General features: G+C 36.7%; 1 long non-coding RNA gene across 1 annotated transcript in view; it reads left to right on the top strand.

Moving 5' to 3' along the window:
• LOC110095361 overlaps positions 1 to 9,856 on the top strand; it is a 20,871-nt gene extending 11,015 nt beyond the window's left edge. The window contains exon 3 of the long non-coding RNA XR_003701686.1: positions 9,767 to 9,856. This is a non-coding gene — a long non-coding RNA (uncharacterized LOC110095361). The remainder of the gene's footprint in view (positions 1 to 9,766) is intronic.
• Positions 9,857 to 16,383: the final 6,527 nt, after the last annotated feature.

Here is a 16,383-nt window from a genome sequence, read left to right as displayed (position 1 = left end):
TGATTTGATTGACCTGCATATTGATAGCATCGCCGTATTTTGATTTCAGTTGTAGGCTTTGGTGACCTGCTGGGCTTTGTAAGCTCATTATATGTGGTTAAAATTTTCAGGTCCGATTAAGGCAACTGGAATGGAGATTGTTCAGAATGTCAGATGAATCCTTTCACTATTGATATCTGGGGCATCACAGGAGCTTAGAGAATGTGTATAAATTATACATATCTCAACAAATTTTGCCTGAAAGATAGCTTTCCGATTCCTCGTATTGACTCAATTAGTCGATGTCACCTATGGACATCAGATGTTGAGCTTTATGAATGCCTACTCTAACTATAATCAAATAAAGATGAATCCTGCTGATGAAGAAGCGACAGCTTTTCAAATAGCAAAGGGTAATACTACTATCGGGTGATGCCCTTCAGGCTCAAAAATGCTGGAGCAACTTATCAGCGTATTATGAATAAGATTTTCAAAAACCTTATTTGGCGTACTATGGATGTGTACGTGGATGATATGTGTGTGAAAAGTCTTGAAAAATCTCAACATATCTCTGACTTGGAATAATGCTTCCACTTATTGAGACATTATGATATGCGACTCAACTCTGCTAAATGCACTTTTGGAGTCGCTTCTGGAAAGTTTTTAGGGTTTGTAATAACCTATAGAGGAATTGAAGCTAATCCTGAGAAGGTCAATGCTCTAAGGGATATGGTGCCACCGAAGAATATCAAGGAGGTCCAAAAGATAAATGGGAGAATTGCAGCACTATCTCGTTTTTTAGCACATTCAGGAGACAAATATATGCTCTTCTTCATGGTACTTAAAGGTGCTCGTAACTCTGGATTCCAATGGACCGATAAATGCCAAGAAGCCATTGAACAATTATGAAAGTATTTGGCATCCCCGCCACTACTTTCTAAACCAACACCGGGAGAGAAATTGTATTTATATATGGTTGTTTTTGTCCAAACCATTAGTTCGGTCTTGGTTAAAAAAATGCTGTACAACGTCCTATATACTATGTTAGCAAAATTTTATCTGAAACAGAAAGACGTTATCCTCGAGTAGATAAGACTGCAATGACGTTAGTTTACTCTGCCAGAAAACTATGCCCTTATTTTCAAGCCTATACAATTGAGGTTCACATAAATCTACCGCTGAAAAATATACTGCAAAAGCCAGAAGCATCAGGTAGGCTTGTTAAGTGGTCTATAGAGCTGGGAGAGTTCGATATCCACTACTTGCCTAGGCCCGATATTAAATCTCAAACACTTACAGATTTCATAGTTGAATGCACCGTCCTAGTATCTGATGTTCAACCAAGTGCTTTGCCTTCTCCTCCATGCTGGACGTTGTATGTCGATGGAGTTTTTGGAAGTTCCAGTGCTAGGGATAGAATTTTGTTGATCTCTATACAGAAAGTTATCTTTGAGTATGAGCTCCGACTCAAGTTCCTGACAACAAATAACACAACAGAATACGAGTACCTTTTTGCTGGATTGAGACTAGCAATTGACTGTGAGGTACAGAATTTAGTAGTCCACACTAATTCATAATTAGTCGCCTCTTAGGTGGAAGGGGAGTTTGATATCCATAATCCTCTATTGGCCCAGTATTGCAACTTCTTGAAGTTACTCTTAACTCGTATAAAGAAGCATTAGATCATTCATATTCTCCGAAAGCAAAATAAAAGAGCAGATGCCCTTTCCAAATTTGCTACATCAATAATTGGAGATGTTTATAAAGGAAAGTGTATCGAGGAGATCCACTTTCCAATTATTCAAGGTCCTTGGGTCATACAATCAATCGATGAATTAAAAGAGGCATCTTGAATCAATCTCATCTTATCTTTTTTACTGGATGGGGTACACCTGAAGAACCCTGGCTGCAATACGACTTCGGAGACAAGCAACTAATTTCACTATTATTGGTGTCGAGTTGTATAATTGCGCCTTCACTGGACCGTATCTCAAGAGTCTCCCACCTTCATAAGCTGATTATGCACTCAGAGAAGTTCATTCAGGAGTGTGTGGAGAACATCTGGGAGAAAGAGCGTTGGCTTACTAGATCATGAGACAGGGATTCTATTAGCTTACAATGAAACATGACGCACTTGAGTTTACTCAAAAGTACAAAAACTGTCAATTGCATTTCAATCTCACCCATACACCAGCTCTGGAGCTTGCATCACTACAAAGTCCCTGGCCTTTTGCCCAATAGGGAATTGATATAATGGGACCCTTCCCTATAGCCACTGGACAATGAAAATTCATTATCTTGGCTATAGATTACTTCACCAAATGGGTGAAGGCAAAACTTTTGGCAAAGATTACTGAAGCAAATGCCAAGTAGTTCTTGTGGAAGAATATAGTCTGTCGCTTTGACATTCCTGCAAGAGTCATCACTGATAACAGGACACAGTTCACTGGAAAGATATTTACATCTTTTTATAAGGATTTTTATATTCAGCTCATTCATAAAGATGTCGCCCATCCTCAAGCAAATGAGCAAACAGAGGTTACAAATCGAACAATTTTGAAAGGGCTGAAGACACACCTAGGGAAGGTTGGGGGGCAATGGGCTGAAGAACTACTAAATGTCCTCTGGGCTTATCAGACCACTGCCAGAACTCCTACAGGAGAAACCTCGTATAACCTTTATTTTGGTACAAAAGCAGTCATACCGGTTGATATTGGAGTCCCGGGCAACAGAGTTCAGGCGTTTGACTTCAATAGAAACGAGGAGAGGCTTAGAACAAGCTTGGATCTCCTCCCAGAAGTAAGAGATGAAGCCTCACTCAGGACCGCTTCATACCACCAAAGGATTGCTCGTCACTACAATTGGAGGGTGAAACCTCGACTTATCTTCATTGGGGACTTAGTTCTGCTAAGCATCGAAGCCGTTGGAAAAGGCCCTCAGCGTAATAAGCTCTCCCCCCTCTGGGAGGATCCTTATTTGGTGGCGGCTATGGTCATACCTGGAACCTTCAAACTGAAGGATGCTAGTGGAAAAATGCTCCCCCGAACTTGGAATGTCGGCAACCTTCGCAAGTACTATCAGTAGGAGTTGATAATACTATTTGTCTCGTGTTATGTTGCTAGTAGTATGTCTTGTGTTATGTCCCCCCCAAGTAGTTATGATTTGTATCTTTTAAGTTTTATGCTTACTTTTAGTACCCCTTTGTGTGTTAATTGTGGGAGAACTCTTCCTCAGTATTCCTAAGTTATACTAGGGAATTGTTGTACTGTCTTATATAATACAGTAATGTGATGTTCATATTGTTGTGATATTATCTTTTCTTATATAAAATTAAAAAACTTCTCAAAATCTTTATCATTGATTCGAGAAATACACAATCTACGTTGTATCTAAATCACTAGACGATCAATCCCAAGGGGATTTGATCCGACCTCTTCCATACAGGTTTAAATCATCAAGCAAATGCTTTGATTAACAACCTCGAATAGGTCAGGATATCTAAGTAGGATATCTCTCGTCAAAAAAAGCAACTAAAATATTTCTCATTAAAATAAATTTGAGTCAATTTTATATGCATGTGAAAAAAGAGAGATATCAATAATTTCTTTATATATATCACTGAACATCGAGTACATCATATGAAAGCATTAGCATCTAACACATATATAATCACTAGAAAGAAAACGAAGTGGTACAAAACAACATCAAAGCCATCCTAAAGGATCTCAATCTCATCCTCGTCCTCCTCCAAGGAAAAAGCCTTGTGCAACTCACTCTCAAATTCTTCACCACCAGTCTGAAGAAGAATCACCAGAAACCTAGCAAGGAGTTAACCCCTCGGTCTCTGCTCCAGTCTTATATTGCACTGCACGCACGCACGCCCTTCATAAAACCTTTAATGAAGCCATCCTCCATACACTCTGCCTCTAAAGCCTTCACCTCCACATCATAAATATGATTGTGAGCATCCTGAACATGATCCTCAATAATTATCTTGAAAGCATAAGATTTCTTGAACTTTTCTATGACTGCAGACGACAACTGCTGGGCTTCCTTCTCTGACAGCATACTTTGGAGTCTCTTATTCTCAGCTTCAAGGATTTGTTGATCTCTCATCTGTTGGTTGATCGTCTCCTGTGCATCCACCAACTCTATATATTGACGATCCATCCGTTCATTTTGGGAGGAGGTTAAAGTTATCCTGTTTGTCAACTCTGCTCTACACTCTGCTAGCTGCTCCTCCACCGCCTTCCTCTTCTTCACTTTGCCATCATATTTCTTCTTTATTCTCCCTGAAGGTATTTGACCTTCACAAATTTGTTATTCAAGTTATTCAAGGTCTTAGTCATCTCAAGCTAGAAATCAGTATGTTGTTTCAAATGAAGCAACAAAAATAAAAATGTGTAAGAGATATATTCTTTGAAAAAATACAAAAGGAAAGAAGAAAATGTGAACTCACCAACTCCTCAGCCCGTCGACGACTAATGCACTGATGTTTCAAAACATCTTCTGGAATATATAACTTTGAGGGAGAGATACGAGGACCTTTGCTGACGACTGCCAAAATTTCATACGCCTTCTTCTTTTTTGACGCTTGCAAATCTCCCTCACTCCCTAGTCATTTAGAATGAATTTTTGGAGGTTGGGGAACTGCCTCTGGAACTTTCATAGACCTCTTTAACATTTGTCCATGCGATCTTCCTACTTGAGTAAATAATCCCACATTGAACAAGTATTCTTCATCATTATATCTACTCAAATAATGCACCTCATTATGTAGGGCATCGATATCAGAAAGCTCAAGTATCTTCAACAAATCTTCTGCTCCAATATGAAGGGGGACGGGTAACTCCTTCAACTTTGCCAATTTTTCTTGAAGATTTAAATCCTTTTGCACATAAAAGAAGTCGCTAATCCAATCTTTCGATGGGTCTCGAGTACGAATATCCAACCACTTGGATCTGAAAGAAATACGACCCTACGTATCACTAATGAGACGCCCCATCCGAGAAAGGCATTCTGAAGATAGCACCACTCCACGGTCTCTAAAAAGTATGATCGGGCCCATTACGATTGACATGACACTGTTGGAAAATTGAGATAAACTCACTCCACAGACCGTCAGAATGTCAATCAATTCAGGAAATGGTGGAAACCGCAGCCCTGCTCGCAAACTGAATAAGTACACCGTCACATATCCCAGGAGAGGAAAACGGGCACGATCAGATCTTGTCGGCACCTTTATCACCAGATCGCTAGGGAAATGAAAATTTTTCCTAAAGGATATGAAATAATCGTCAATGATGGTGGAGATAACATCATCAGTCTTCGGCGCCTTGTGAGTCTTCTTCGAAACCTTAGATCAGGCGACAGGGCGATCTACTTTGGCAGGAGGATTTCTGGTGGACGTGTGATCACCCATTTCAACTCCTTTACTAAAGAGGGGCGCTAATCTGAGTAGGGAAAATCACCTATGAAAGATAGCATAAAGCCTCTAGAGCAGGAAGAAAAATGGGCGAGAAAGAAGAAAAAGGATGGGAAGTCTCCAACTTATGTACAAGAGGAGAGGCGCTGAGTCAAGTAGTGAAAGTCACCTATTGAAAAAACAACGGAAAGCCTGAACTATTAGAGAGCCAGAAGGAGAAAAGGAGAAGGTGCAAGTTTCTTTCTATCCCTGGGGGGGGGGGGGATTTTATAGTTTTTTCTCAATCCGAGACCAAATGAGTCCAAATCAAGCACACGAAGCGATGTCAGAAAGTTCAAACCATAATTTGAGTTACCAAACAGTTTCCAAATATGACGTTCTTATAGTTGAATCGAGCGGCTCGACGAGATGAATCCAACGAGGCCAAGATCTCCAAATTCCGACATCATTAAGATCTTCAAATGTTTGCTGAACTGTGCACGATCAAGGGATTCAATATCGGCCGTCCATCCGACCACTCCCTATTTACCCCTGATCTCTCACATATTTACAAGCTATGCCACTCCAGAATATCTATAAATAGACCCTCATTTATCTGAGAGGGAACCCAAGCATGAAGAAGAGAAGAAGAGAAGAGAAGGATAGGATGGAATAACTTCTCGACCACCGCTGGAGTTGTGCTCGACGCCCGAGTGATGCCAGAATTCTGCCAGACGCCCTAGTGACGCCAGAATTCTGCCCAAGTGACGCCGGAATTCTGTCCGACGCCAAAATAATGCTAGAATTCTGCCCGACCTCTAAGTGACATTGGAACTCTGCTCGATTTCCAAGTGACGTCAGAATTTTAAGCTATTCTGAATTCAAATCGAATACACAACTTATTTGTAATTGGATTTTAATCCGGAAGTGAAGCATTGTAATCTGATCGTCCTAAATTTTAAGGACGAGTCAGCCTCTTGTACCTCAAACATATACTAGTGAAATTATTCCAACTTGGCGTGGCTCCGTGGTTTTTTCCCTTTTCAGGGTTTTCCACGTAAAAATCCGGGTGTTATTTCTCTCCTGTTTGTGTGCTAGATATCCGTACAACGCTGAGACGGAGATTTTCTAACTCTATCACCGCGTATACTCTAGTCCGCAACAGAGTTAAAAATTATTGATAGTCGTTAGAGTTTTTTTTGTACTCATACAACAATACTGTGATTGTTTCAGTAGTGTACAATACACTTTATTTTCAATACATGTGAATGAAATATTTGAATATGCGGCGAAAAGGGATTTTGCTATATTATATATTGAAAATTTTGGAGCTCGAGGGCTATATTTATTAAGAATGGATTGATTAGCGACAAGAAGAGATTTTGTTGGTGGCAAAAGGGTTTATATTGGCGGTGAGGTCATATTCTATTAATTGTTATATATAAAAAATTGTGCTCTGAGAATCATTCTGATAATTACTTTGAAATGTTTGATTATATTTTTTGTCGGATTTAGTACAATTTCAATAGTTACTTAAATGCATATTAAAATTCAGTGTTAGTATTCGTTTCAATTTCCACATAATACTTCAGTTTATTAATTCAATATTTCCAGCTCTTTTGGTTGGATTTATTGATTTTTGTTTTGGGCTATAATGACCTATTGAGTTGTATTAGCTCATTCTTATTTTTGTTTTCTTTTTCAGATCTGGGAAAGGGTAAGGAATGAGCTGAGTAGTGTTGATATTAGGCTATGATCTGTACTGTATATATACTTTTTTTGGCTAGTTTCATTTTTACAGGCTTGACTTTTATTTTTGTTGTACTTTCTGTTGCCAAATATTATCGTAGATAAACTTCAAATTTTACATGTATTTTTGGATGATATATATCAAAATTATTTTTGAGATTTAGTTTTCTGCTTTATATTATATTTGATAGTGACTCTGTGTTGTATAAATAAGAAGTTTAGTTTTCCTCAGCATTTCTCTAGTTGGATCTTAGGATCAATTTTTGGTTCTTGTTACGACTAGTCACAATATGACCTGTGTGGTATCTGATCATATCCGGTTGGGTCACTGATCGTGACATATTCTTATTCAAAACTCTCATATGGATACACTGAAAAGATTATGTACAATAGACTTCTTAATGATATGCAATAATGTAAGGTAAAGAATTGCTTACAAAAATAATATAAAAGTTTTGCAAGTTAATTTATAATAGCAATCCACCACAAATTAACCTTTACAACAACAACAACAACATCAAGCCTTTATCCCACTACGTGGGGTCGGATAAATTAACCTTTAAAACACAATATTTCATATAACACTTGCATCTTCATTCATCATCCATAATAAAAATATTTATTTGTGAGCACTTTTATTACTCTTCTAGCTCAACATTCTTGGTGCTCGATCTCTAAGTAACTATGCATATTTTCTCTCAAGATTTGGGATGACTTCATTTGTCTTAGGGGTGTCAAAAATTGACACGACCCAAACTCAACTTGAAAAAATCCGGGTTTGGATCAACTCGTTTGTAAAACGGGTCGAGTCCAGGCTCAGATTTTTGACTCTTTTGTAAAACGGGTCGAGTCCGGGCTCAGATTTTTTACCCGTTTGTAAAATGGGTCGAGTTCAGGTTGACCCGAAATCCCGCGGGTCGACCTGGCTAACCCTTTAGTAAAAAAGACTTTTGAAATAAAGAAAAAAATAATGATGTAAAATTGTTCTAAACAATGATTAAGAAATTATTTGAACTCCGTTCAGTTTTTAAAACATACAAATAATCAATGCCGTGTAACTAAATTTTAATAAACTTTTTTTTATTAGAAAACTTCTTTGAAAAAAACAATACATATCAAGATATGCGTCTATATTTACCATTAAATTTACCAAAAAATATATATCAAATCAATGGGGTTATAATATGTATATGTACAAGACAAAAAAAAAAAAACATCCAATCGATGCTGTGTAACTAACTTTTTGAAATCCCATTAAGTTCGGTTGGGGTTCGTTGGTCGGGTCGGGTCGAGTCAACCAGTAACCCAGGTGGATCGGGTCCGGGTTGTATATCCTGACGCATCTAGCTAAACGGGTCGGGTTTGAGTCAACCCGTTTATGCCCGGGTCAACTTAGGTTGGACCCGAATCCGAATTGACACCCCTATTTTGTCTAATAATACAATAATGTGTTATATACAATTATAATGTATTGTGCTAGGACATTCTTCTTGTTAGTGCTTCATAGTGTACCATATTCTTTTTTAGCCATTTTAATGTCCTCTCCCATGATGTCCAACCCCAAGGATATCCAAAGAATAATATATCTATTTCTCATATTCAACCAAGCCTAACATCTTAGTAAAGGTAACATTGTATTTATCATAGTTTAGGAGAACAACATCTACAATGTGATATAAATCTAACTTCCACATATCATCCATCTTAATACCCTGTATGAATGCTTTCTCAGTTTCTCTAGGTCTCTAGGTTTGTATTCATGAAGTTGTTGTGTCAATCCAAGTAGTTATCAATTAGCCTATTAATTGTGTTCTTCTTCTTAAATTCCTCATTAGGTGGATATTCTTCAAACTTCAATGCAATGATAACAACAAATTCAATTGCTCCGAATATTGTGTTCTTACCGTCAATGTTAAACATGATGGAGTATTCATCAATTTCATCATTATCAATTATTCTCAATAATGATTGATGAATTAGCCTCCAGAGAATTTTGATTTAGGAGATTTAAAGAGCTTACTAAAGGGAGATTTCTCAGCCTTGAATATAAGATCAGTAGCCTCAAGCAACTTAAACAATTTCATTGAAGGGCTTTCTGATTTGCACAACTTATTTAGTTTTTTCTACTTTTAGCGTTTTGCTACTTTCTGTCAAAGGTTTAGGGGTTATTTGTTTGTTTAGTAGAAATAAAGGATTACTTGTCGATAAATGGGGTACCCATAAAATATGCATGAGAACCGTGGCTTGATCATTAGAGTTGAAAATGCAATTTCTCATTTCAGATAATATATTTGGATATTTCGTTGATTATGTACAAAATCACTTCTCTTGTTGGCTATGAATGATTGGTTATTTAAAGGGTATCAAAGTTTGTGCATGTTTATAGACATTGTTCATGTCTAGTGTTTTGATATAGAGACTTGCAATTGTCTGTCATATTTTTTCTAAGTGATTCTTTTTTTTTTTTACTTCCATGTTGGAAATTTAAAGCTTTAGCGTTCCGACTTTCTTAGGATGCTGTGATGTCTTTATTTGTTTATTTAATCAAAAGGTTGCGCAATTAAAAGGGTTTTAGTAAAAGTTCAGTTTGCTGTAAAATTTCTATTCTTTCTAAAAATTTTCTTCTACATGCAGGTATAACTCTTCCCTTGGATCAGGTATGTACACCCTTCAATCTTAATTGGTTTATATTATCGGGCCAGCTTGTTTTCAAAGTATTTGATTAGAAACAATGAAATAGTTAAAATTAGTTTACAGCTTTTATTTGCTAGAATAAATGAAACTTAATTCTATGTTTGGACCAATAATGAAAACATTGTGTTAAGTTTTTTATTTCTTGTGAAAATAGGACATGTTAATCAGAATAGCAATCCAATAAATTTTCATTCCTTTTAACAAGGGTGGGTTGGGTCAATGAAATATATATTTTTAATATTTTTTAGGAAAACAAATTTAACTATTGGTTATATCAAAATTAAACACCCAATAAGAAATTGTGAAGTGCTTTACATTCTTCTCAGTTCATTAGTAGAGAGAAAGGGGAATTGAGGTGACTTCCATTTTGAGATACCTTTCCCTTAGGAAGAAAAAAGTCTACAACATCCTTCTTTATTGGCTTGCTTTATTCTACTCCAGTCTTTGTCTCCTATAGCAGTAGCATGCCGTTCACTATTTAGCATCAATTACAATAGATGCATGCTGTACACTTTATCAAGTGGAGTACGTGAATGCATTTTTGCAAACTTGTAACTATAAATCATCATAATATATGAAGAGAAGTTGTTTATTTATACTTTTTGAAAGTTAGTGAAACTACTTGAATTTTATGTGATCGTGGATATGGATGGATCTTATTGAACCACGTAAATTTTCATGTCTTGTGTTTTTTCTCTCATCTTCATTTGATTATTTGCTTAGCTTTATTACTCTCCTAATAATTGGAATCAGAGCTTTGGTTTAGAACTTTTTTAGATCTAAGCATGAAAGATGAGAAGATTAAAATTATTAATATCAATGATCAAAACTTTAGGTTTTAAAAAGATGCAAATAGATGATTATTTGTACCAGTGAAATCTCCATCGAACATCAAAGGAAGTGAAGTCAAAGTTAGTTGATTAGGAAAAGTAGGAACTAATGGAAGGACAAGCTTTGAGGATTATTGGCCCATTCCTCCTCTAAATGTTGCTTTCAAAATCCTCAATGAGACTACTATAAGAGGGGTCTTGAAGGCACTATATTATATTTATGAGCAGCCCTCAACAATCATGAGATTGTTGAACTTCATGAATGTCAAGTTTGACGATGAGATCTATGCTTGCCCAAAAGTTGTAATGACATTATCATGATTGTTAGTAGTTCTTATGGATTGTCTACCTTGAACCTTAATTACATCAGAGTTTTCATTCTCAACGAGGATATTGGACAATATGAAGATGGGGAAAATGGATTATCTTATATTTAAATATTAAAAGTTAGAGCGTGTTATAAAAAAAAGCAATAGCTAAGGCAGATCCTGATCAAAATTGCGAGGTGAAAACCACAGTCAAATCACAATAAAAACAATCTCAAGATCGTCCAAGTGGATGTTGTTATTATGGCTAGCATTTCTATATAATGAAAGAATACATGAATGAGAAGCGTGAACAAGGCCGACAGCCAAAGGAAGAGATTTTGAATGCCATTGTGGAAGATATTCAGAATGCATTGATATCCAATTCAGAGAGTCTATTAGAGATGTGGATATTGGGCTCAATTGTGACTTCTATGATAAACTGTTATATAGGCAATTATGAAAAATTACTTCTTGCTAATGACAAACTTATGAATATTGTGGTCATTGGAGATAAGCTAAATAAATACACACACATCCCTAACTTGAGAAGAAACTTGACATTCATCAAACTATTTGCTATAGAAGATGTCACACTACTTTCATCGTTGATAATTTGGAAAGTGAAAGGTGCCTTGGTGATTACTTGAGGCAATAAAACATTATTTTCTATTCTACCACCAACATGTTAACATCACCACCAGTGCAGAGGCAATTTAAATCTATGGCACCAAAGGCTTGACATACGTGCGAGAAAGGCATAAATTTTTTTTCCTGTCAAAGGTAACTTTGTGTTTCTAAGTTAGTTGAATTCATGTCATGTGAAGATTGTATTTTAAGCAAAGAAAGACAGGTCATCTTTTCCAAGGTTAGGAGAGAACTAAAAGTTTGAGTTGGTGCACATAGATGCATGGAGATCATCCCCCGTTGCTTCCTTGTCAGGATCATTGTACTATGTTATCTTCATAAATGATTTCACTAGGAATGTATGAGTTTATTTTGTCAAAAAATAAATTTGATGCATTTACAACTTTTATAAAATGGAAAGGTTTAGTAGAGAGTGAAATTAGAGATAAAATCAAGTGTCTAAGTTCAGACAATAGTAGTAGATATGACCATTGAGAATTCAAAAAACTTTGATGCAACTCATAGGATTTGCATGGAGAGAGCAAAAAAAAAAACAACATCAAACCTTTATCCCACTACGTGGGATTGGCTGCATGAATACCTTTTCTCCATTGTGTATTGTTAAGAGTCAAATTCTCATTTAAATTTAATAAAAAAGGTCATTTCTAATATTTTATATTCAAGTCCTTTTTAGGTCTACCTCTACCTTTATTAATATATGCCAAATTCAATACATCTACTCTCCTAATCAGGTCATTAGAAGGCAAACGTTTTATATGTCCAAATCATCTAAGGCGACTCTCTCTAATCTTATCTGCCATTGGAGATACTCTAACCTTTTCACGTACACACTTGTTTCGCATTGTCTCTAAGAGTGAAACCACTCACCACCTGAGCGTCCTTATCTTTACAACACTTAATTTTATGCTTCTCTTTAATGACCAACATTCCATGCCATAAAGCATTGCATGTCTCACAACAATCTTTTTGAATTTTCCTTTAAGTTTGAGGGGTATTTATCTATCACACAACAGGTTCGATGCATTCCTCTTCTTCATCCATCCAATTTAAATTCTAATAATAATATCCTCATCTATTTCACCATTTCTTTGAATAATTCATCTAAGATATCTAAAATGTGTACTCTTATTAATGACTTGACAGCCAAAAGTCACAATCCCCCCGCTAGATTGATTACTACTAAAATTACACTCAATGTATTCAATTTTAGATCTACTTAAAGAAAAGTCTTTAAACTCTAAAGTTGGCCTCCATAATTCAAGTTTTCCTTCAATTCCCTTCTTAGCCTTATCAACAAGAAGAATATCATCAGCTAAAAAAAATACACGATGGATCGGTTCGGCCGATCCACACAGGACTGTCCCAAATATATCGAAGGCAGAACAAAGGTTCCATCCCCATGGTTGCCACGCCCCCCTCTACAACCGTTTTAAACTAAGTTTTTAATGTGTTTTGAGAGGGAAATTTCAAAGGGAGGGCTGTTTTGGGATTTCCATTTGAATTGTATACTTTAAGGTGAAAATTTGGGAGGGTTAGGGCATCGCTTGTTTTGCTAAAATTAGAGTTATCTCAGGGTGTTTGGGCTCTAGCCGGTGGCTAGAGATTTTGGAGAGCCGGATGCTCCGTTCCGATTGAGGATCCTATTGTACTAACTTTTCTTTTCATTTCCTTTCAATAAAATTTGTTTTGTGAGCATTCTTCTTCCCAATATCTTGGTTTTGTCCGCTAATTTTGCAATAAACCGCATTTGTTTCTTATCAAATTGGTATTAGAGCATCGATCTGTTTTACCTATGGCCGTGAGGAAAGTAGAAGTATTGGAGGAGGAATGAGACAATTAAAACCAGTTTTTGTGGAGAAAATTTCTAAATTTGAAAATCATTTTTCAGTTGTCCATGAGAAGTTGGATGGGAAGTTTTTTTGTCGTGGAAGAAATATTGATGAAGCTGCTTGAGGCCCAATCCAAAACGACAATATCAAAGGCAAAAGGGAGCCAGCAGCGGCCAAGGGAGTGGTGGAAACCGTAATCCACTAAGGAAAGGGAAAAAATAAGAGATGGAGATTTTGGAGGAGAAGATGGGATGTCTCCCTTAGAGCCTATTTCTCGGGAGGAGTTGAGAGTAGGTATGATAGGATGGGCGATGGTTTTCCAAGACGAGGGGCTAATTTTGAGCGTAGAGGTGTGGATAGGGATAGAAGGAGAGATGATTTTGAAGAGGGGTATGAGAGAAAAAGGGTTGATCAAGACACATGGGGAGGACCACCCCTTTGTGGAATGGGAATTTATGGAGGAATCAAGGAAACAAAGACAATTCAAGAGTGAGGAAGCTCAAGATTCTCATCTTCAATGGAGAGGATGCACATTGGTGGATTTACAAGGTGGAGTGGTACTTCGCCATTAATGGGCTGACGGAGGAGGAGAGGATGAAGACAACTGGCCTATGTTTGGAGGGGAAGTCTTGGCTTGGTATCAATGGAGAGATATGAGATGGCATATTCGGTGCCGCAGGGAGTTCAAGGATTGTTTGTTGGAACTTTTTTGAACCAGCAGGGGAGAGGACTAGCAGTTTTTTGCCTAGCCTAGGAAGGCTCAGTGGTAGAGTATCGTGAAAGGTTAAAGTACATTGCTAGCCTATTGGACCGACTTTCTGAGACTGTACTAGTGGGGAACTTCATGAAGGGACTCAAACCTTAGATCCGGGAGACAATTAGATTGATGAGGCCTCATGACTTGGGAGAGGCTATGGAGCTGACACAGTTGGTAGAGAACCAGAAGCACTTGAAGAGGGGTGCAAGAGGTAACAACTTAGAAGTTTTGAGCTAGATGATTACCACTTTCATTACAGGTGGTTTCATTAAATCAATAAAGGGTCGTCACTCTCTGCTCGTTGGTATAATCGGTCATCTATTGCAGACTACAACCGAGATAACACCATAAACCATCTTTAAAGGAGAGCCCGTCGGCCCACCCTCCTGCATAGGGTATTATATTTTAACAACCAACCCATTTTATAGTATTAATAACCATCCTTCATTGCTTTTGCAAATGACATAATCAAAATGCAGTAGGAAATAATTAATTTTGTTCTTTATAAGAAAATCTATATAATAATCAAAATCATTAAAAATTAAAAAGAGATTTGAGTTGCAACAAATATAAGAAATCTCTGAATAAAATTGATTGTGAAACCCCTTAAATAAAAGAAGCTAAACTCTTAAACATCGAGACATCTTTTGGTGTAATGATTTAAATTTAATTAAGAAACTTTGTAGTTAAGCATGCTCATCCCGGAGCAATTCTGAGATGGATGACCTACTGGGAAGTAACACTAACATGACAAAACCGTGAGACTATTATGTCAAAGCGGACAATATCTCGATAGTTAAGAGCTTAGGCTGTTACAAATGATATCAGAGTAATACACCAGTCAGAAGATGAGAAATAAGTGCCATACAAAACAAGTGCTACACCATGTGAGCCACCTCTTGAATCCTATATAAGACAAAGTGCTATATGACTGGAGACACCAATTGAACTTTTAGGGGCTACCACTAGAATCATAACTACTTGGTGGATGATTCTGGGATAAAGATGCTGATAAGGACGTCAGTTATTTAAGTGAGAGAGATTATGAAACCCCTTAAGTAAAATATACTAAACTCTTAAACATCGAGACGCCTTTTGGTGTAATGGTTGGAATTTCATTAAGAAATTCCGTAGTTAAACGTGCTCATCCCGAAGAAATTCAGAGATGGGTGACCTACTGAGAAGTTACATCAACATGACAAAACCGTGAGGCTCTTAGGTCAAAGCGGACAATATCTCGATAGCTAAGAGTTTAGACTGTTACATAGAGCATCACTTGTTTTGCTGATATTAGAGTTATCTCAGGGTGTTTGGAATGGCAAGAGATTTGGGAGAGTCGGATCCTTCTCTTCAGTTGAGGATCCTATTGTATCTTGCTTTTCTTTGCATTTCCTTTCAATAAAAGTTATTTTGTGAGCATTCTTCTCCCCAATTTCTTAGTTTTGTCCTCTGATTTTGCAATATACCACATATGTTTCCTATCAGGGACATCCTCTTATAAATGTCTAGTAATAATATCCATGACTAAAGCAAAAAGATATGAGCTTAAAGCTGTAACTTGTGTTCAAATACAAGATAGTTTGACCAAGTATTTTCCTATTTCAATTGATCATATGTTTTCTCTAAATCAATAAATATTATATGTAGATCATGTTTGTTCTCTCTATACTTCTCCATCAAACCTCTCAATAAATGTATAGCTTCCACTGTAGACCTATCCGACGTGAATTCTTTGATTTTGAAAAGCATTAGTATCACGTTGTAACATATGCTCATTAGATATGGGCTTAAAATTGATCCTTGTCTTAATCCAATTGAAATAGGAAAATATTTGGTTAAACTACCGTGTATTTGAACACAAGTAATAGCTCATGCTAGGGGTGTAAACAAGCTAAGTCGAGTCGAGTATCCCCCTAATCGAGCTAAACTTGTTTAGTTGTTACTAAGCTCGAGCTCGTTTACTAAGCTCGAGCTTAACTCGTTAGAAAATTCATAGACTCGAGCTCAACTTAATAGCTCGAGCTCCTTTAGAAAGCATGAGCTCGACTCGAGTGTTGAGCTCAAATTCTTAGTTTTAAATTTAAAAAAGTATTTTTTTCTATTTTTTAATTTTTAATACATAATTAATTTAAAAGTATTAAAATATATTATATAATATTAATTTAAATTAGTTATTAAATATATATTC

Source organism: Dendrobium catenatum, unplaced genomic scaffold (genome assembly GCF_001605985.2).
Source record: "Dendrobium catenatum unplaced genomic scaffold, ASM160598v2 fragScaff_scaffold_946, whole genome shotgun sequence".
NCBI lineage: Eukaryota > Viridiplantae > Streptophyta > Magnoliopsida > Asparagales > Orchidaceae > Dendrobium > Dendrobium catenatum.
This window is presented reverse-complemented; position numbering and strand designations above follow the sequence as displayed.